Here is a 22,356-nt window from a genome sequence, read left to right on the forward strand (position 1 = left end):
TTTTCTTCACGTTTTATTTCATTAAGTTGGACTTTGACCTCTGATATCCCTTCTTCTGCTTGAACAATTCGAGTGTTTAAACCTGTGCATACTTCTCGGAGTTCCTGTATTGTATTCTTTAGTTCTATTAATTCACTCATACTCCGCTCTAAGTTGTCTATTCTCAATAGGATTTCATCAAACCTTTTTTCAAAGTTCCTAGTTTCTTTACGTTGGGCTACAACATGGTCTTTTAACTCACCGAAGTTTGTTATTATCCATTCCTTGAAGAGTGATTCTGTCATTGCGATGCGCTCGTTCTCCATCAAGCCTTGTTCCATTGTTGATGTGGAACTGTGATCATCTTTAGAGGGAGAGGCGTTCTGATTTTGAGTATTCTCAGCTTTTTTACGCTGGTTTCTTCCCGTCATTGTAAATTTACCCTCCTGTCTCTTTGAAATTACCAACTTTCAGATTAGGTCTCTTGAGTGGACGTCCATGTTGTTAGTTCCCAGGGCCAGAGCAGTGGCGTTAAAACTGATGGTGCTTTTCTGCCCAGGATTCTCCTGTCTGGCTTCCTTCTTGTGTCCATAGTAGGTGACTCTGCCTTCCTGGGGCTCCAAACCTCGGTCAGAAGGGGAACCGGTCCTGTTTACTCTGCGCCAAGCGCTCCCGTGCCAGGTGCCGTCAAAGCCGCTGCGGGGCTCTGGTGTCCTGCTGGGGACCCGGGCCGGTCCTCCGAACCTGTTTACTTTGCTCCGAGAGCTGCCGCGCCAAGGTGCCGGCGGAACCGCTGCACCGGCCACGAGAGTCGCGCTGGCCACCCATGTGTTTTCTCCACTGGGGGATCTCCTGCTCCGTGAGCGACCAGAATTTGTCTGAAAGTGTGGCGTCCTCTAGTTCTCCGCACCTTCCCTGAGAGCTGCAATCCCGGTATGTTAGCGATCGGCCATCTTGGATCGTCCTCTCACTTTTAGAACTTTTAAAGTAAATGATATTATATGAAGTATCTAGAGTCATTCACAGAAATAAAAGGTAAGATGGGGGCTGCCAGGGGCAGGAGGGATGGGGAAATGCAGAGATGTTTCATGTGCGTGAAGACGTTCTGGAGACAGGTTTCATGCAATGTGTATATACTTAACATGACTATTGTGTACTTAAAAATGCCTAAGATGATAAATTTTATATTACAAGTATTTTACAACAATAAAATGTTTTTTTAAAAAACCTCTAAAGTCACCATTTACTTAGAATGGGAAAAAGCCATTCCATCTATGTTATCACATTGGTGATACTGCCACATTGGCCAAAATGTTCTCTCACATAGAAAACCTTGTTTCCTGAGACAGATACAAAGTTTGGATTCTGGATATCTGCTTTTAAGTGGGAGAGGCTTCTGACTCCTTACAAAATTTCTTTTAGGGAATGATTGGCCAAGATGAGATCCAGTCACATGTTCATTGCCTCCTGGGTCTGCCACTTGGTGGTGAGTCCTTTCCAGGCCCTGTGCAGGGGCAGTTCCAGTGACCAGGCAGGTGCTGAGAAGCCCAGGCAGATGAGTTGAGCACTGGAAGGGGATGGGGTGTGAAATAAGATCCTGAGAAGTGGGAGTGGGGTGGGGTGGATAGTGGGTGGGGTGTGAAATAAGATCCTGAGAAGTGGGAGTGGGGTGGGGTGAATAGGGGGTGGAGTGTGAAATAAGATCCTGAGAAGTGGGAGTGGGTGGGGTGAATAGGGGGTGGGGTGTGAAATAAGATCCTGAGAAGTGGGAGTGGGGTGGGGTGGATAGTGGGTGGGGTGTGAAATAAGATCCTGAGAAGTGGGAGTGGGGTGGGGTGGATAGTGGGTGGGGTGTGAAATAAGATCCTGAGAAGTGGGAGTGGGGTGGGGTGAATAGGGGGTGGAGTGTGAAATAAGATCCTGAGAAGTGGGAGTGGGGTGGGGTGGATAGTGGGTGGGGTGTGAAATAAGATCCTGAGAAGTGGGAGTGGGGTGGGGTGGATAGTGGGTGGGGTGTGAAATAAGATCCTGAGAAGTGGGAGTGGGGTGGGGTGAATAGGGGGTGGAGTGTGAAATAAGATCCTGAGAAGTGGGAGTGGGGTGGGGTGGATGGACAATAAGAACAAGATCTACTCTAGAAGGGTGGTACCACAGGGACACTTGCCTGGAGAAAGCATAGGATGCTGTTGCCTGGAGTTGGCAGAAGGCGTGGAGCAGGCAGGCAAAAAGGGGTCACCCAAACTGCTCCTGACCAAGCAGCGTGGAGGCCATGGTGGGACACCTAAGGAAGAACAAGACCCCAGATGAGGTTCGTCCATACCAGATCTTGTGGGGACTACCTGACCAGACCAAGCAGCATGGAGGCCACGGTGGGACACATGAGGGAGGGGGAGACCTCAGATGAGGTTAATCAGGACCAGATTCTGTGGGGACTACCTGACCAGACCAAGGAGCATGAAGGCCACGGTGGGACACATGAGGGAGGAGGAGACCTCAGATGAGTCTGAGGACTGCCTGACCAGACCAAGCAGCGTGGAGGCCACGGTGGAACACCACAGGGAGAAGGTGACCTCAGATGAGGTTAATCAGGACCAGATCTTGTGGGGACTACCTGACCAGACCAAGGAGCATGGAGGCCACGATGGGACACATGAGGGAGGGGGAGACCTCAGATGAGGTTAATCAGGACCAGATCTTGTGGGAACTACCTGACCAGACCAAGGAGCATGGAGGTCACGGTGGGACACATGAGGGAGGAGGAGACTTCAGATGAGTCTGAGGACTGCCTGACCAGATCAAGCGATCCCAGATGAGGTTCATCAGGACCAATCTTGTGGGAACTGCACAAACACAATGTGCAGCATCACAGTGCCCTCTGCAAGGGCAAGGGACCTGATGGGAAGCCCATCAGGCAGGAGAGAGCAGGGTCCTGCTGAGGCTTCAGAGTGAGAATGGAGAGAGGGGAGTTCACCCCTGGGAAGAAGGAGGGGTGTGGGTCCCAGTGAAGGAGATGACTTCACACCCCACCTCCTTTCATAGACTTTAGGAGTGATGTCTTTGGAGGGGGCCTTGCCCACATCAAATCAGATGTATTAAATATGCTAAAATGCAGCCTCATCCCATGAAACATTTCATTGTAGAAATGAGAAGCTGAATATCTTTTTCTAATTTTGCTTTTGAAATATAATTAATTGTATTTTGGAGAATTGTTACATTGTGGTTTTCTTGGTATTCTGGTTTCTTTCTAATGAGCTAAAGGTTTCTACTCAGGCTTCTCATCTTTTCTCAGACCTTTGGAAAGCTCAGGGGTAGCCTCCCTGCCCTCCACTCTCATCAGTGTGCACATCTGGGCCTGTCACATTAGCTCCCCCTACGATACTGCGCCTTAGATGCAGCTTCAGACCCACACACAAAACCACCTCCCAGCTGCCCTCCTTGGACAACCCACAGGTACCTCATTTACTGGGTGGAAATCCAGGCTCACCCTGCATCTTCTCCCCCATCTTCTGCTACTTTAGAAAAAGAAGGTCCTGTGTCTCATCCAAAGGCGCCAGTCATCTGCCCTCCCTGTTAGAAGCCCAGGACTCATCCCCAAGGTCTCTCCCTCACTCCACACACATAGGGAGACACAAGTCCTGTGGGTTCCTTCACATGAGTCTCAGCTGAGCCACCTGTTCTCACATTGGCAAAAGACTCCATTGCGCATGCCTGCATCTCTACTCACACCGTTTCACCCTCTAAGCAGCATCTCAATCTGCCTCTCTCTCCACCCTCACTCTGAAGCCTCAGTAGGGCCCTGCTCTCTCCTCCCAACTACTCTCTTTCCCTCCCACCCATCCCCTCCACCCCTGCTAGCTAGGGCTATGCTAGGAGGCCAGTGAGATCACATCAATCTCCACACAAGGTCTTTCAGTGGCCCTCACAGCTCCTGAATTTAAATCAATCAACACACATGGCTCCTTTAGTTCTTGCTCTGGTTCCTGCCTAGATTCACCCTATAATCCCCTCCAGCTCTTCACTACATCTCTACTTATTTATATAAATTGTTTTTGAGAGGCATCTCATTCTGTCACTCAGGCTGGAAAGCAGTGGTGCAATCATAGCTCACTGCAGCCTTGAACTCCAACCTGCCTTAGCCTCTGGAGTAGCTGGCAGTATAGGTACACAGCATCACAACTGGCTTTTTACTTTTTCTGTACAGACAGGACCTCACTATATTGCCCATTTTGCCCAGGCTAATCTCCAACTCCTGTCCTCTAGCAATCCTCCCACCTCAGCCTCAGCCTCCAAAAGTGCTGGGATCATCATATATGTATGTATGTATGTGTGTATATATATATTCTTTGCTTCTCACTTTTGATTAGTGTAAAAAGCCTAGACTGGTTAGAAATTCTGAATTTAAATCCATGCTCTGTGACACTGGATGTTCACTTTTCTTTTTCTGAACTTCAGTATTTTTCATCTGAAAAATGGAAATACAAGCTGTCACCCCCGGAGAGTCTTTTTTTTTTTTTTTTTTTTGAAACCCTGTCTCTGCTAAAATGTAAAAAATTAGCTGGGCATGGTGGCACATGCCTGTAATCCTAGCTACTTGGGAGGCTGAGGCAAGAGAGTAGCTTGAACCTGGGAGGTGGAGGTTGCAGTGAGCTGAGATTGTGCCACTGCACTCCAGCCTGGGCAACACGAGCGAAATTCTGTCTCTAAAACAGAAACAAAAACAAACAAAAAGAAGTCACTCCAATTTTGACTCCTGTTGATGGCACCAGTGTGCCAGTGTCTCCATACTTTCACCTACATTGGGTATTAGTACATTTTTACATCTTTGCCAATCAAATGGATGAAAAGTAACAATCCCTTGTTTTAATTATTACTGCTGATGAACACTTTTTTGAATGTTTAGAAATCACTTGTTTTTCTTTTTGTCTCTTGCCATTTTTCTACTGGGTTGTTAGACTTATTCTTGATTTTGGAAACTTCTGACATAACATTACTGATGTTAGTCTTTTCCTAGTTTGCAGCCATCTTGATTTTGTTTTTGTTTTGTGTGGCAGATATTTCTAATTTTTGTGTCATGAGATTTGTTAGTTTAAAAATAATGCCTAGGATATGTATCTTACTTCAAAAGACCTTCAAAAACCTTGCTATGACATCAGCACATTACCTGTCTGATATGAAAAACAAAATCAAAAAATATTTTTCCTGTTTTCTTTTGTATTTTTATAATTTTCTTTTCTTTTTTTTTTAAAAGAGGGAAAAAAAGAAAAAGAAGGGGAAAAAAAGAAAAAGAGGGAAAAAGGAATATTACTTCATTCCTAAAATGGGTTTCAATAATGGCCGATCAATATTTTGAGTGTTTAAAGTGGTTAATGCATATTTTATGTGTTTAAAATGGAGACCTCTATTGGGTTTATTTGTTCTGACTCTGAGTTCAAGTCCTGGATATCGTTATCAATTTGTTGTCTCGTTGAATCTAAATCTCATTATGTGTCTTATGTATCTGGGTGTTAAGATCTCTTATTGTTACATTAATCCTTTTACCCTTGCATGCTTGTAGCTTTGGAATCTATTTTGTTTAAGTGTGAAAATTGCAACTCCTGCTTTTTATTTATTTATTTTTGCTCTCCATTTGGTTGGTGAGTTTTTTTCCATCCCCTTGTTTTGAGTCTTTGTATATCTTTAGATATATCGTTAGATTTTGTGGATAATGTATATTTTGTGTGTTTAAAATGGAGAGCTCTATTGAGTTTATTTGTTCTGGATCTTAGTTCCAGTCCCAGATATCGTTATCAATTTTCTGTCTCGTTGAATCTAAATCTCATTATGGGTCTTATGTATCTGGGTGTTAAGATCTCTTATTATTACATTAATCCTTTAACCCTTGTATCCTTGTAGCTTTGAAATCTATTTTGTCAAATGTGAAAATTGCAACTCCTGCTTTTTATTTATTTTTGCTCTCCATTTGATTGGTACGTTTTTTTTTTCCAATCCCTTATTTTGAGTCTATGTATATCTTTGGATATACCGTTAGATTTTGTCTGTATCTTTTGATTGGGAGATTTGGTCGATTTAAATTTAGGGTTGCTGCCATTTGATATTAACTGGCTATTTTGTCCTTTCGTTGATAAAAATTCTTCTTTATGTTAATGCTCTTTACTTTTTGGTGTATTTTTAGAAAGGGTCATACTGGTTGTTCCTTTCTGTGTATAGTGCTTCTTTTAGAAGTTCTTGTAAAGCAGGCCTGGTGGTAATAAAATCTCTGAGTACTTGCTTGTTCCTAAAAAATTTTATTTTTCCTTCAAATGTAAAGCTTAAATTGGCAGGATATGAAATTCTGGGCTGAAAGTTCTGTTGATTAAGTATATTGAATATTGGCCCCCACTCTCTTCTAGCTTGTAGGGTTTCCGTTGAGAGATCTGCTGTAAGCCTAATAGGCTTACCTTTATGGGTAACTTGATCTTTCTCTCTGGCTGCCCTTAATATTTTCTCCTTCGTTTCGATCTTGGTGAATCTAACGATTACGTGCCTTGGGGTTGGTCTTCTTGAGGAATATCTTTGTGGTGTTCTCTGTATTGCCTGGGGTTGAATAGTGTCCTGCTTTGCTAAATTAGGAAAATTTTCCTGGATAATGTCCTGGAGAGTATTTTCCAGCTTGAATTGATTCTCTCCGTCACATTCAGGTACACCAATCAAGCATATATTAGGTCTTTTCACATAGTCCCATATTGCTTGGAGACTTTGCTCATTCCTTTTTATCCTTTTTTCTCTATTCTTGTCTTGTCGTTTTGTTTCATTAAGTTGGTTTTCGACCTCTGATACCCTTTCTTCTGCTTGATCCATTCGGCTGTTTAAGCTTGTACATATTTCACTAAGTTCTCGTGTTGTATTTTTCAACTCCATAAGTTCATTTGTATTCCTCTCTATATTGTCTATTCTTTTCAACATTTCATCTAACCTTTTTTCCAAGTTCTTAGTTTCTTTACATTGGGTTAGAACAAGTTCCTTTAACTCCCAGAAGTTTCTTATCATCCACCTTTTAAAGCCTGCTTCAGATAATGGAACACAGTCCTTTTCCATCAGGGCTTGTTCCGTTACTGATGAGTCCTTTTCCATCAGGGCTTGTTCGGTTGCTGATGAGTCCTTTTCCATCAGGGCTTGTTCCATTGCTGATGGGTTCTGATTTTGAGTATACTCGGCCTTCTTAGGCTGTTTTTTTTCCCTTCATTATAGATGAACCGCCTTTCTAATTAGGTTTCTGAGTCGACGTCCAACTTATTGATTCCCAGTGCTGGGATCCAAGCAACCCACTGTGGCGGCCTAAATAGCAGCGGTAAGACTGATGGTGCTCTTCTGCCCAGGAATCTCTGGTCTTGCTTCCCTCTTGAGTCCGCAACAAGCGGCTCTGATTTCCCAGAGCTCCAAACTCCGGTCAGTAGGGGAAGCAGTCCCGTTGGCTCTGCATGAAGAGCTGCTGCGCCAAGACGCTGGCAAAACCGCTGCGGCGGCCACAAGAGTTGCACTGGCGACCCGTGGGGCTCCTCCACTGGGAATCAGCTAATCGGTGAGTGACGAAAATTCGCCTAAAGATGCGGCGGCGTCTCGTTCTCTGAGCTTTCACTGGGAGCTACAATCCTGAGCTGTTAGTGGTCGGCCATCTTGGATCCAGATCTCCTCCCCTGGAGAGTCTTTTAAGAATTGAAGATTTGTTTAAAGCATGTAGCTCAGAGTAGGTATACAATACACAATGGCCATCATCTTATTAGTCATTACCCAACAGTTATGAAGCTTCATTTGCTCTCTCGAGATAAGTTAATTTGAGCAATGTGTTTCCATACTGCCTGCTCCCCATGTCTCTCTTTTCTAATGTCATCTCACATGCTCAGTGATGGTGATGGCCAATCATGAGTGTACATTCACATCTGGGTCCTTAGCTCCAGTTCTTCAGCCACCTCTGTGGCCTGGCATGAAAGATTCATAAGACAAGGTGGGTGAGGTCATGTGCAGTGGCTCATGCCTGTAATCCCAGCACTTTGGGAGGCCAGGCAGGTGGATCACAAGGTCAGGAGATCAAGAGCATCCTGGCTAACACTGTGAAACCCTGTCTCTACTAAAAATACAAAAAATTAGCTGGGCATGGTGGTAGGAGCCTGTAGTCCCAGGTACTTGGGAGGCTGAGGCAGTAGAACCGCTTGAAGCTGGGAGGCAGAGGTTGCAGTGAGCTGAGATCACGCCACTGCACTCCAGCCTGGGCAAAAGAATGAGACTTTGTCTCAAAAAAAAAAACAAAAAAAAAAACAAGGTGGGTGAAAAGATGTGGTGTCAGAGGCATAACTAATCCAGAGAAAGGCCACTGGGAGCACTTCTGGACCTACCAAATACACAATTTACACATTCAAAAAAAGGCTAATCAGAGACTCAAAAGAATGCAATCATTTGTCTTACCTACTTATGACCTGGAAGCCCCCTCCCATGATTTGAATTGTCCCACCTTTCTGGACAAAATCAAGACACATCTTACATATTTTGATTGATGGCTCACATCTCCCTAAAACATGTAAAAGGAGGCTGTATACCCCAACCATCTTAGGCATATGTCAAAAATAAACTTTCCAAATTTATGGAGACCTGTCTCAGATATTTTGGGTTCACACTGGAAAAACTTACTCTCGAGGCCCTCAGCCACCTGCTGGACAGCACTGACTCGAATCTTCTTTGGTGATCCCAGAGAGTTCTCATCAGACCCCCTCCCCTCCGGTGGAAGAGCATGCTGGCATTCAGTATCTTTGGAGCACAGGAGTGTGTGTGTTTGCTTTACTGCATGGCATTAAGAGAGATTTTCTTTTCTTGACAATCTAAAACAAATGGCCTGTGAATCCTGCAAGTATCTACTCACTAAATATGTTAGGTGCAAAGTACAGGTAAAATGAGGGTCTTTTAAGGGTATTGCTTAGAGTGGAAGTCAAGGGACCTCAGTTCTGGCCCTAAAATTGATCCCTCATTTGGAGGGTGATACTGGGGAGAAGGGACAGGAAATAAGAGAGTTGTTCAGTACCAGCAGGAGGGAAAGAGAGTAAATATCCTATGGAAGGCAAATTTCAGCAAATGGCAATTAATATTTAGAAGTAAGTTCTGTGGCACTGGGTGGGATCAACCCTGGCCTCATTTGGCCATTTCTGCAGATGGGCCGAGTCTAGGTAACTTCTGGCAGTGATACTCTATTTAATCCTTAAAATTTACCACCATCGAATGCCTGACTACAGAGGCATGATCTAGAACTCTAATACAGTGAATCTAATATGGTGGAAATTCAGAAATGCCCCAGAATATCTTAAAATTAGGCTTCAGAAATGCTAAGATCTCTGCAAGATGGTTTTCAAATAGTGAATTGTGGTTGGATTTTTTAATTTTAATTTTTATTTTTTATTGCATTTTAGGTTTTGGGGTACATGTGCAGAACATGCAAGATAGTTGCATAGGTACACACGTGGCAGTGTGCTTTGCTGCCTTCCTCCCCTTTACCCACATTTGGCATTTCTCCCCATGCTATCCCTCCCCAGCACCACCCCCCCACTGTCCCTCCCCTATTCCCCCCAATAGACCCCAGTGTGTAGTGCTCCCTTCCCTGTGTCCATGTGTTCTCATTGTTCATCACCCGCCTATGAGTGAGAATATGCAGAATTTCATTTTCTGTTCTTGTGTCAGTTTGCTGAGAATGATGTTCTCCAGATTCATCCATGTCCCTACAAATGACACGAACTCATCATTTTTGATGGCTGCATAATATTCCATGGTGTATATGTGCCACATTTTCCCAGATCAGTCTATCATCAATGGGCATTTGGGTTGGTTCCAGGTCTTTGCTATTGTAAACAGTGCTGCAGTGAACATTCATGTGCATGTGTCCTTACAGTAGAACGATTTATAGTCCTTTGGATATATACCCAGTAATGGGATTGCTGGGTCAAATGGAATTTCTATTTCTAGGTCCTTGAGGAATTGCCACACTGTCTTCCACAATGGTTGAACTAATTTACACTCCCACCAGCAGTGTAAAAGTGTTCCTATTTCTCCACATCCTCTCCAGCATCTGTTGTCTCCAGACTGTTTAATGATCGCCATTCTAACTGGCGTGAGGTGGTATCTCAATGTGGTTTTGATTTGCATCTCTCTAATGACCAGTGATGATAAGCATTTTTTCATATGTTTGTTGGCCTCATGTATGTCTTCTTTTGTAAAGTGTCTGTTCATATCCTTTGCCCATTTTTGAATGGGCTTGTTTGTTTTTTTCTTGTAAATCTGTTTGAGTTCTTTGTAAATTCTGAATATCAGCCCTTTGTCAGATGGGTAAACTGCAAAAATTTTTTCCCATTCTGTTGGTTGCCAATTCACTCTAGTGACTGTTTCTTTTGCCATGCAGAAGCTGTGGAGTTTGATTAGGTCCCATTTATCTATTTTGGCTTTTGCTGCCAATGCTTTTGGTGTTTTGGTCATGAAGTCCTTGCCTACTCCTATGTCCTGAATGGTTTTGCCTAGATTTTCTTCTAGTGTTTTAATGGTGCCAGGTCTTATGTTTAAGTCTTTAATCCATCTGGAGTTAATTTTAGTGTAAGGTGTCAGGAAGGGGTCCAGTTTCTGCCTTCTGCACATGGCTAGCCAGTTTTTCCAACATCATTTATTAAATAGGGGGTCCTTTCCCCATTGCTTTTGTCAGGTTTATCAAAGATTGTATGGTTGTAGATATGTTGTGTTGACTCCGATGCCTCTGTTCTGTTCCATTGGTCTATATCTCTGTTTTGGTACCAGTACCATGCTGTTTTGGTTACTGTAGCCTTGTAGTATAGTTTGAAGTCTGGTAGTGTGATGCCTCCTGCTGTGTTCTTTTTGCTTAGAATTGACTTGGCTATGTGGGCTCTCTTTTGGTTCCATATGAAGTTCAAGGTGGTTTTTTCCAGTTCTGTGAAGAAAGTCAATGGTAGCTTGATGGGGATAGTGTTGAGTCTGTAAATTACTTTGGGCAGTATGGCCATTTTCACAGTATTGATTCTTCCTAACCATGAACATGGAATGTTTCTCCATCTGTTTGTGTCCTCTCTTATTTCGCTGAGCAGTGGTTTGTAGTTTTCCTTGAAGACGTCCCTTACGTTCCTTGTAAGTTGTATTCCTAGGTATTTTATTTTTGTAGCAATTGTGAATGGCAGTTTGTTCTTGATTTGGCTCTTTAAGTCTGTTATTGGTGTAGACGAATGCTTGTGATTTTTGCACATTGATTTTATATCCTGAGACTTTGCTGAAGTTGCTTATCAGTTTCAGGAGTTTTTGGGCTGAGGCGATGGGGTCTTTTAGGTATACTATCATGTTGTCTGAAAATAGAGACAATTTGGCTTCCTCCTTTCCTATTTGAATACCCTTTATTTCTTTTTCTTGCCTGATTGCTCTGGCTAGAACTTCCAGTACTATATTGAATAGGAGTGGTGAGAGAGGTCATCCTTGTCTAGTGCCAGATTTCAAAGGGAATGCCTCCAGTTTTTGCCCATTCAGTATGATATTGGCTGTTGGTTTGTCATAGTCTTATTACTTGGAGATATGTTCCATCAATACCGAGTTTATTGAGGGTTTTTAGCATAAAGCGCTGTTGAATTTTGTCAAAGGCCTTCTCTGCGTCAATTGAGATAATCATGTGGTTTTTGTTTTTGGTTCTGTTTATGTGGTGAATTACGTTTATAGACTTGCGTATGTTGAACCAGCCTTGCATCCCTGGGATGAATCCTACTTGATCATGATGGATAAGCTTTTTGATGTGCTATTGCAATTGGCTTGCCAGTATTTTATTGAAGAATTTTGTATCTATGTTCATCATGGATATTGGCCTGAAGTTTTCTTTTTTTGTTGGATCCCTGCCGGGTTTTGGTATCAGGATGATGTTGGTCTCATAAAATGATTTGGGAAGGATTCCCTCTTTTTGGATTATTTGGAATAGTTTCAGAAGGAATAGTACCAGCTCCTCTTTGTGTGTCTGGTAGAATTTGGCTGTGAACCCATCTGGACCTGGGCTTTTTTTATGTGGTAGGCTCTTAATTGCTGCCTCAACTTCAGACCTTGTTATTGGTCTGTTCATAGTTTCGGCTTCCTCCTGGTTTAGGCTTGGGAGGACACAAGTGTCCAGGAATTTATCCATTTCTTCCAGGTTTACTAGTTTATGTGCATAGAGTTGTTTGTAATATTCTCTGATGATGGTTTGAATTTCTGTGGAATCTGTGGTGATTTCCCCTTTATCATTTTTTATTGCATCTATTTGGTTATTCTCTATTTTCCTTTTTACCAGTCTGGCTAGTGGTCTATTTTGTTAATCTTTTCAAAAAACCAGCTCTTGGATTTATGATTTTTTGAAGGGTTTTTCCTGTCTCTATCTCCTTCAGTTCTGCTCTGATCTTAGTTATTTCTTGTCTTCTGCTAGGTTTTGAGTTTTTTTAATCTTGCTCCTCTAGCTCTTTCAATTTTGATGATAGGGTGTCAATTTTGGATCTCTTCACTCTTCTCATGTGGGCACTTATTGCTATATATTTTCCTCTAGAGACTCCTTTAAATGTGTTTTATAGATTCTGGTATGTTGTGTCTTCATTCTCGTTGGTTTCGAAGAACTTCTTTATTTCTGCCTTCATTTCATTGTTTATCCAATCAATATTCAAGAGCCAGTTGTTCAGTTTCCATGAAGCTGTGCGGTTCTGAGTTAGTTTCTGAATTCTGAGTTCTAACTTGATTGCACTATGGTCTGAGAGATTGTTTGTTATGATTTCAGTTGTTTTGCATTTGCTGAGGAGTGCTTTACTTCCAATTATGTGGTCAATTTTAGAGTAGGTGTGATGTGGTGCAGAGAAGAATGTATATTCTGTGGATTTGGGGTGGAGAGTTCTGTAAATGTCTATCAGGTTTGCTTGTTCCAGGTCTGAGTTCAAGTCATGAATATCCTTGTTAATTTTCTGTCTGGTTGATCTGTCTAATATTGACAGTGAAGTGTTAAAGTCTCCCACTATTATTGTGTGGGAGTCTAAGTCTCTTTGTAAGTCGTTAAGAACTTGCCTTATATATCTGGGTGCTCCTGTATTGGGTCCATATATATTTAGGATCCTTAGCTCTTCTTGTTGTATTCATCCTTTTACCATTATGTAATGTCCTTCTTTGTCTCTTTTGATCTTTGTTGCTTTAAGGTCTATTTTATCAGAGACGAGAATTGCAACTCCTGCTTTTTTTTGCTTTCCATTTGCTTGGTAAATCTTCCTCCATCCCTTTATTTTGAGCCTTTGTGTATCCTTGCCTGTGAGATGGGTTTCCTGGATACAGCACACCGATGGTTTTGCCTTTTTATCCAATTTGCCAGTCTGTGTCTTTTGATTGGTGCATTTAGCTCATTTACATTTAGGGTTAATATTGTTATGTGTAAATTTGATACTGCCATTTTGATGCTAGCTGGCTGTTTTGCCCATTAGTTGATGCAGATTCTTCATTTTGTTGATGCTCTTTAGCATTTGGTATGTTTTTGGAATGGCTGGTACTGGTTGTTCCTTTCTATGTATAGTCCCTCTTTCAGGAGCTCTTGTAAAGCAGGCCTGGTGGTGACAAAAATCTCTGAGTACTTGCTTGTTTGCAAAGGATTTTATTTTTCCTTCACTTATGAAGTTCAGTTTGGCTGGATATGAAATTCTGGGTTGAAAGTTCTTTTCTTTAAGGATGCTGAATATTGGCCCCCACTCTCTTCTGGCTTGTAGGGTTTCTGCCGAGAGATCTGCTGTGAGTCTGATGAGCTTCCCTTTGTGGGTGACCCGACCTTTCTCTCTGGCTGCCCTTAGCATTTTCTCCTTCATTTCAACCCTGGTGAATCTGAGGATTATGTGCCTTGGGGTTGCTCTTCTTGCGGAATATCTTTGTGGTGTTCACTGTATTTCCTGGACTTGAATATTGGCCTGCCTTGCTAGGTTGGGGACATTTTCCTGGATAATATCCTGAAGAGTATTTTCCAGCTTGGATTCATTCTCTTCATCACATTCAGGTACACCTATCAAACGTAGATTAGGTCTCTTCACATAGTCCCACATTTCTTGGAGACTTTGTTCATTCCTTTTTGCACTTTTTTCTCTAATCTTAGCTTCTCATTTTATTTCATTGAGTTAATCTTCGACCTCTGATATCCTTTCTTCTGCTTGGTCAATTCGGCTGTTGAAACTTATTCATGCTTTGTGAAGTTCTCATGTTGTGTTTTTCAGCTCCTTCAATTCACTCATATTCCTCTCTAAGTTATCCTTTCTTGTTATCATTTCCTCAAATCTTTTTTCAAATCTTTTTCAACATTCTTAGTTTCTTTGCATTGACTTTTTTAGCTCACATGTTCTTTTAGCTCACAGAAGTTTCTCATTACCCACTTTCTGAAGTCTTATTCCGTCATTTCATCACACTCATTCTCCGTCCAGCTTTGTTCCCTTGCTGGTGAGGAGTTTTGGTCCTTTGTAGGAAGTGAGGTGTTCTGGTTTCGGGTGTTTTCCTCCTTTTTGCATTGGTTTCTTCCCATCTTTGTGGATTTATCCACCTGTCATCTGAGTGGTTGCTGATTTTCCGATTGGGTCTCTGAGTGGATGTCCATATTGTTGATGATGAAGTATTTGTTCTTAGTTTTCCTTCTAACAGTCTGGCCCCACTGCTGTAGGACTGCTGAGGTCCACTCCAGGCCCTACTTGCCTGGGGAACTCCTGTAGCAGCTGTGGAACCATGAGGGTTGCTACCAGATTCTTCTTCTGCTATCTTTGTCCCTGAATGATGCCCACCAAATGTCTGATCAGTCCTTTGTGAGGTGACTCTTTGGATATACAGGGGTCAGGGAGCTGCTTAAGGAGACTGTCTGTACTTTATAGGAGCTCAAGTGCTGAGCTGTGAGTTCCGTTGTTCATTCAGGGCTGTTAGGTAGGTACATTTAAGTCTGCTGCACCAGAACTCAAAAAGCCCCTTTTTTTTCCTCAGGTGCTCTGTCCTGGGGAGTTAGGGCTCCATTTATGAGTATCCGTTGCACTGTGCTGCCCAGCAAGGGGGCAATCTAATCACTGCTTGCCTGCAGTGGCTATGCTGAGCTGCCGTGGGCTCCACCCTGTTGCTGTGGGCTCCACCCTGCTGCCATGTGTAATTCCCTGTAGTCCTGTTTATATGGGTGTGCTCGCCTCTGTAGTGGCGGACTCTCTCTATTATTGTGGGTTGCCCCGGCAATGGCGGGTTGCCTCAGCAACGGCAGGCTGCATCAGCAATGGCAGTTTAGCTCCATAGGGGTCGAGTGCCTCGGTAATGGCGGACGCCCTCCTCCTCCAAGCTGCACCGTCCTGGGTTCCGCTGTGCTTGCTGTGAAACTCTCAACCCCGAGCGTTTCCCTTTGCTGTTTTGTTTGTTTTTGTGGGGGTGGGACCTGCCGAGCCTGATCACCTGGCTCCCTGCCTCGGAGCCCTTTTTTCTTTTTTTTTTTTTTAAGTTGAGTGGTTGACTCTCTCCCAGGTGTTCCAGTCGCCTGCTGCAAGGGCGCTGGGATCTGTGTGATTTCCCATGCAGCGACCGACCCACTACGCTGGCTCAAACCACGTTGCTGCCCGGGAATCTCCTGGGCTGGCTTTCTGTTTAAGTCTCATTTAATCAGATGAACATGCTAATCTGCCTTCCGAAATCTCTTTCGGAAGTTTAACAGGGCAACCAAACCAGCGTATTTCGTACAGAGTGTCGCCGCACTGTGGCCTCGGCCCAAACAGTCGCGCTGGCCCAAACTGCCACATGGCCCATGGGGCTCTTACACCTGGGAGTCTCCTAGTCTGTGGACAATAAAGATCCATATGGAAATGTGGCATCCACTCACCCTCTGCGGATTGACTGGGAGCTGCAATCCTGAGTTGGTCCTACAGCGCCATCTTCCTCGTGGTTGGATTTTTTGATGTACTTTTCCTCATACATTTTTTTGTCCTGGGAGTGGGGGGTTTGGAGGTAAAGACTGCTTTGCCACACTGACGAATCAATACAGTGGTAAAAGGCAGGTGCTAAAAATAGGTTCTCTAATTTATTATATTCCTACATAAGTTAAAAAGAAATTTGAAAATTTTAGTGGACAAATACTTCTTCTGAAACTACTTTTAAGGTTAGATTTCTTTATTAGTTTCTCTTTGATATTCATTTCATTCCCCACCTACTCATGGTTCTACAGCTAGAGCAGCAGTACTAGGAAAAAATAAAGTCCATTCCATTTTCAATTTAAAGAATCCTACTTCCAATTTTATAGAAAACTAAATTAAAAACCAAAACTAATGGAAATTATCCATTTGTAAATCCTTACCTTGATCATAAACTTTTGCTCTATTTTCTTCACCAAAGCATTCACACTCCAGGGCTCATCATTTAGGTCTAAGTCTTCTGTAACTGTGTCATTCAATTTATAGCACTTTCCTTTTCCACATCCCCTAGAACCGAGAGATCAAACAAAAAACAAGCATCCTCATCCCCGCCTTTTATTTCTAAGCTCTGTTTACAAATAAAGCAGCTGACTACCATTTTAAACATCTAAGAAAAATGTAGCAACAATTATTTCAATTTATAGAGTAAACTTTTCAAATTGAAAGAGTAAAACCAGTTACATCAAGCTTAAAAAATTCAGAATGAAATGAGGTGAAAGAACAAAGCCAATATGTCCTGCATCATAAAGGTGAGATAAGGAAGGCAGAGAGAGCAGGGGAGAGGCTGCTGGCCCAGTAGATGAGTGCGCACCATCTTCCGAGATCCTCCCCACCTGTCCTTGATGAAGGAATAGCAGGGGCCTGTGTGCTGCCCATTGTATATAATGACACTAAGTGTGTAGTTTTCTGAGTGCACCTTTTTATTTTTGGGGACCCTCCATCTTCTTGGATCTACACTTTGCCCATCTTCACCAATTTCCAAAGAGGAATTCTGCCAAGCCATTCCCAAAACTGTAAGCCTCCACGTTCAGCATCTAGGGAAAGTATGCTTTAGCAAAAAGGCCATATTCATGTGGATTAATAACAGCAGGACCCAATTAAGTCAGATAAAATAGAAAGATGTGATTTCCTAGTTTAATCCCAGAATAACTACCTTTTCAATTTAATTACAGTATCTCAGAAAGGCCAACTCTGGAAAAGCCTAAGTTGCCCCTGGTTTGAGCATTAAACATTTTTCTTCACAGCAATGACAAGGTTTCCCTCTAGAAATGAGGGCTGCTGTGCAGAGAATCTGCCTGTTCATGAGCAGCAGCAGCTTCAGACAAGGGGCTCCTCGAACACCAGGGCCACAGCCTTTCACATCGTGAATGAAATGTGGAAAAGAAAAAGTTACTTTTTTTTTTTTTTGAGATGAAGTCTTGCTTTGTCACCCAGACTGGGATGCAATGGTGTGATCTTAGCTCACTGAAATCTCCACGTCCTGGGTTCAAGCAATTCTCCTGCCTCAGCCTCTTAAGTAGCTGAGATTACAGATGTCTGTCACCCTGCCCAGCTAATTTTTATATTTTTAATAGAGACAGGGTTTCATCATGTTGACCAGGATGGTTTTCAACTCCTGACCTTGTGATCCTCCCACCTCAGCCTCCCAAAGAAAAGTTACCTTTATTTGTTCATCATATTTAGTGGATCATCTAATCTCCCAGTCAAATCCAAATCTCATTAGGTCAATTACCAAGACACCAGGTTAAGGCTTAATGTAGTAGGTCCTTTCCACTGAAACAGAATTCACAGACACAAGCAAATACAAAGAAAAAAAAAAACTCACCAACCCTGATCTAGGATATAACTTTGAACTTGATAAATGAATGTGTAAAGGTGATTTTAATGAATTATTGTATACTATTCTTACTGCATGTATCTTCATTTTCCTTCTAAATGGTTATGACCCCAAATCGCCTTCCTGGTTATAAAGTGGCATGGTAGAAAGATTCCTTTTGGTTTTGTGGCTTTTTGACTACAGTTTCCTGAAGAGACAATACAATGCTCATTGCATTTTAGGGGTCTCCTCCCCAGAACTGACCTGTGAAGTGCATTTATTGGAACGGCAAATCTTCCTTTAATTAGAGTGGATGTGAATACTGAAAACATCCACATACATAGGCTCAAAAGTGAAGAAGAACAACGTTCAAGTGTGCTTCAACATCTTTGAGGCTTCTAGGCCCCAAAGGAGCCCCGTGAGTTCCCCTGCTCCTGGCTGGCTTGTTCCCCTGTCGGCTGAACCAGTGTCCTCCATCAATCCTCAACCTCATGTGTCTCCAGCCCCTGCCAGCCCATAATGTAAACAAGCCAACCACAGCCTCCCACAGGCACCAGAGTCCACCACACCCCCTTGTTCCTATAAAGCATGCCTCTGTGTCCCTCTGCTTTACTCTATTCCTGAGTGCACCCCTCGTGTGGCGCTGCCTGGTGTATGGTGTCCTCTTGCCCAGACCATGAGTATATGTCACTCACAAACTGCTGTTGATGACATCTGTCTAGTGCAAGTGTCATGTGTTCAGCTACCTTGTGCTACTCAGGGTAAGGCATTCTTCCTTCACCAACATGGTGAACGACGATGATAGAATGGGATGCAGCTGGGAACCACCAGCAGCCAGGTGATGGGTAAATCATTCCTAAGAAAGGATATTGGCAAAGCACCACAGTATTCACTAAAGTTAATCCCTTACACTGCACAGATCAACTTGTTTTTGACATAAAGTTTGTTTCATTTGAGAAAGCACTGGATCACTGAGCACCAAGTAGATTCTTCCCTATGCTATTGTGTGGCAGCAGGCCAACCACCCACTGATAATCAGAGTCAATTTTCCCTGCAGGTTGTGAATTTTTCTCTTCTGAATTGTTTCTTGGCACCAGAAATAAAAGTGATCAGGCAGCAGCTATAGCTGAAAGTTCAATGAGACTCTTAGGCACACTGAATTTCCTTCTGGAAGCCGGGACCTCTTAACATGTAGAGCTTGAAATTGCAGGGATCAGAGCATAAATTTCAGGTGAGTCACAAAGGGTCACGAAGAAGGTAGTGCTGTCTCTATTTTCCATCCCTTACACCAAGTGAAGACACAGCAGTGTTATGTAACAATAATTGATTTAAGGTGTATACCCTATCTTGGAAAATAGTACCCGTGGTAAATTAAAAATGGCTGAAGATTTTTTGCTACTGGTCCCACTGAGATGTCATTGAGAGGGAGAGTCTATTTTCCTTCCTTCTGAATTTGGGCCAGGTCTGTGACTCGTGCAGTTAATAGTGTACTACAAAAGTGATACTCCATGAGGCTGGGCACAGTGGCTCATGCCTGTAATTCTAGCACTTTGAAAGGCCAAGACAGGTGGATCCTTTGAGGCCAGGAGTTCAAGACCAGTCTGGGCAACATGGTAAAACCCCATCTCTACAAAAAAATGCAAAAATTAGCCAGATGCGGTAGCAGGAACCTGTAGTCCTACCTAATGAGAAGGCTGAGGTGGGAGGATCACTTGAGCCTGGGAGGTCAAGGCTGCAGTGAGTTGTGACTGTGCCACTGCACTCCAGCCTGAATGACAGAGTGGGAGGCTGTCTCAAAAATTTAAATAGATAAATAAAAAATAGTTGATGAGATAACAAAAATCTATTACATACCACGGAACCCTATGCAGCCATAAAAGAAAGGCACTTCCTTGGCAGCAACGTGGATGGAGCCGCAGGCCATTACCATAAGTGAACTAAGGTCCTAACAGAAAACCAAATGCCGCGTGTTCTCACAAGTGGGAGCTAAACTATGAATACACCCGAACATAAAGAAGGGAACAACTGACGCTGGGAATAACTACCAGACCAGAAAAAAAAAAAAAGGGAGGGTGAGCATGTGCTGAAGACCCACCCTGTGGGGTCCTCTGTTGGGACCCCAAGCCCTGAGGCAATCAACAGATGTAACTAACCTGCATGTGTACCTATTTGCCTATAATAATAACAGTGAAGAGCATTAAAAGAAAAAGTCAAGGTTAGAAGCCAAGAAAATAATAAATGAAAAACACAATCTATAATTATTCAAACAATTCATGACTGTCACAAACACAGAATGAGGACCCAATAGACAGAATGAGGCAGCCAAATACTCAACCCAACATGATATGTAGGGAATACGTTTTTTTCAAAACACCAAAAAGATACCACAATGGGAAAGGGAGAGTCTGGTTTAATCAATGATTTTGAGAAAACTGAATATCCACAGGCAAAACACTGAAATAGGACCCTTACATTGCACAAAATGAATTAAAGACCTAAACTCAATCTTGAAACTGCAAAGGTCCTATAAGAAAACATAGGTTGGGCATATATTTTAGAAAAACTGTATCTACACACATGAGCTGCAAAAGGTAAAAAATAATCATAACACTAAAGGGAAAATTAGGGGAACCACACCCACAGACAATGCAATGGCTTGGCTCCGTGTGTGTGTGTGTGTGTGTGTGTGTGTGTGTGTGTGTGTGTGGTATGATGGGATGCATACCACAAAAGTTGAAACATTAAAAGACAAAAAACGATGGTGTAGATTTTCACAGAGGGGGAACTTGTCTTCACAATTCGTGGGAACATAAACTAGTATCCACACTAAAGAAACCACTTGGAGGTTCCTCCAAACCTTAAAACTACAACTATCATTTCATCCAGCAATTCTACTACTAGGCATATATACAGAGTACATGAAATCAAGCCATGGAAGACATCATCTGCATTCCCAGGTGGAATCCAGCTCTATGCAGAATAGCAAAGATAAGAAATCAGCCTACCCGTCCATCCACAGATGAAAGGATAAAGAAACTGTCCCATGCGTAGACACTGGAACATTCTTCAGCCAGACAAATACAATAAAAATCCCACCATGGGAGTTAATGGTTTCACCAGGAGGACATGATGGTAAACAAAATGAGCCAGGCAGAGATAGACAATCTTTGCATCCTCTCACTCATGCAGAGGCTGAGCAACTTTACCTGAAAGACCTAGAAAGCATAATCATGGTTACTAGAGGTTAGGGGGAAGAAGGGGAATGGGCAGGGATTGGAAATGGGTACAAAGTTCCACACAGATGAGAGGCAGGAAATCCTGTTCTTCTATTCCACAGCAGGGTGACCAGGGTTAACAGCATCATTGCATCTTCAAAACTGCCTGAGGAAGGATACAGAAGCTTCTTGCCACAAAAGAATAAACAATGGTATGAAATAACAGAGACACTAAACACCCTGATTTCATCATTCTACAATGTATGTAAAGACCAAAACAAGGCCGGGCGCGGTGGCTCAAGCCTGTAATCCCAGCACTTTGGGAGGCTGAGGCGGGTGGATCACGAGGTTAAGAGATCGAGACCATCCTGATCAACATGGTAAAACCCCGTCTTTACTACAAATACAAAAAATTAGCTGGGCATGGTGGCGCGTGCCTGCAATCCCAGCTACTCGGGAGGCTGAAGCAGGAGAATTTCCTGAACCCAGGAGGCGGAGATTGCGGTGAGCCAAGATTGCGCCATTGCACTCCAACCTGGGTAACAAGAGCAAAACTCCGTCTCAAAAAAAAAAAAAAAAAAGACCAAAACATTGCACTCTATCCTCTCATTGTATTCCTTTACTATTTGGCAAATTTGTTTAAATAAATATAAATACATGATGCTAAAATTCACATGGGACCATGAAACACCCTGAATTTCTTCCAAAGCAATCCTAAGACATCCAGACTACATCAGATGCACCTCATCCACTGATTTCAAATTTCATGGAAAAGCTGGGGACTTGCTTCCACACATAACAGTGGAACACAAGAGTGGACCCAGAAGTAAATCCACACACCAAAAACCATCTGATCCTCAACAGAATCCACAACAATAAGCAAGGGGGAAAGGATGCCCTATTCAATCAATGGTGCTGGGATAAGTGGCTAGCTATCGGCAAAAGAGTCACACTGGGTCCCTACCTCTATCAGACACAAAAAGAAACCCCAGATGAATAAAATATTTAAATGGAAGACCTTAAACGGTTAAAATCCTTCAAAAGAACATACGAAATACCTTTCTCCACATAGACTTTGGCAAAGAATCTATTTGGCTGTGTCCCCAAAGGAAATCACAACAAAAATTGACAAGTCAGGCTCAATACTCTAAAGAGCTGCTACCCAGCAAAATAAATTAGCAACAGAGTAAACACACAGCCTACAGAGAGGGGGAACATGTCCCCAAACTGCATCTGACCAAGGTCTAATATCCAGAATCTTCAAGGACCTTATCCCAATCATTCGACCAAAAACAATAAAAAATCCCATTCGTATAAGGGCAAGAGATGAGAAAACTTACTTCTCAAAGGACAATGTGCCAGCGACCAACAATGAGGAAAGCAT

At 42.8% G+C, this 22,356-nt stretch overlaps 1 long non-coding RNA gene across 1 annotated transcript; it reads right to left on the reverse strand.

Moving 5' to 3' along the window:
* On the reverse strand, window positions 1-20,869 carry LOC144578206 (uncharacterized). Its single transcript, XR_013523610.1, has 5 exons — window positions 20,763-20,869; window positions 16,325-16,448; window positions 15,854-15,957; window positions 2,144-2,260; window positions 1-1,546 (listed from the first exon to the last, which is right to left on the reverse strand). It is a non-coding gene; the product is annotated as an uncharacterized LOC144578206 (long non-coding RNA).
* Between the last annotated feature and the right edge of the window lie 1,487 nt (window positions 20,870-22,356).

Source organism: Callithrix jacchus, chromosome 1 (genome assembly GCF_049354715.1).
Source record: "Callithrix jacchus isolate 240 chromosome 1, calJac240_pri, whole genome shotgun sequence".
NCBI lineage: Eukaryota > Metazoa > Chordata > Mammalia > Primates > Cebidae > Callithrix > Callithrix jacchus.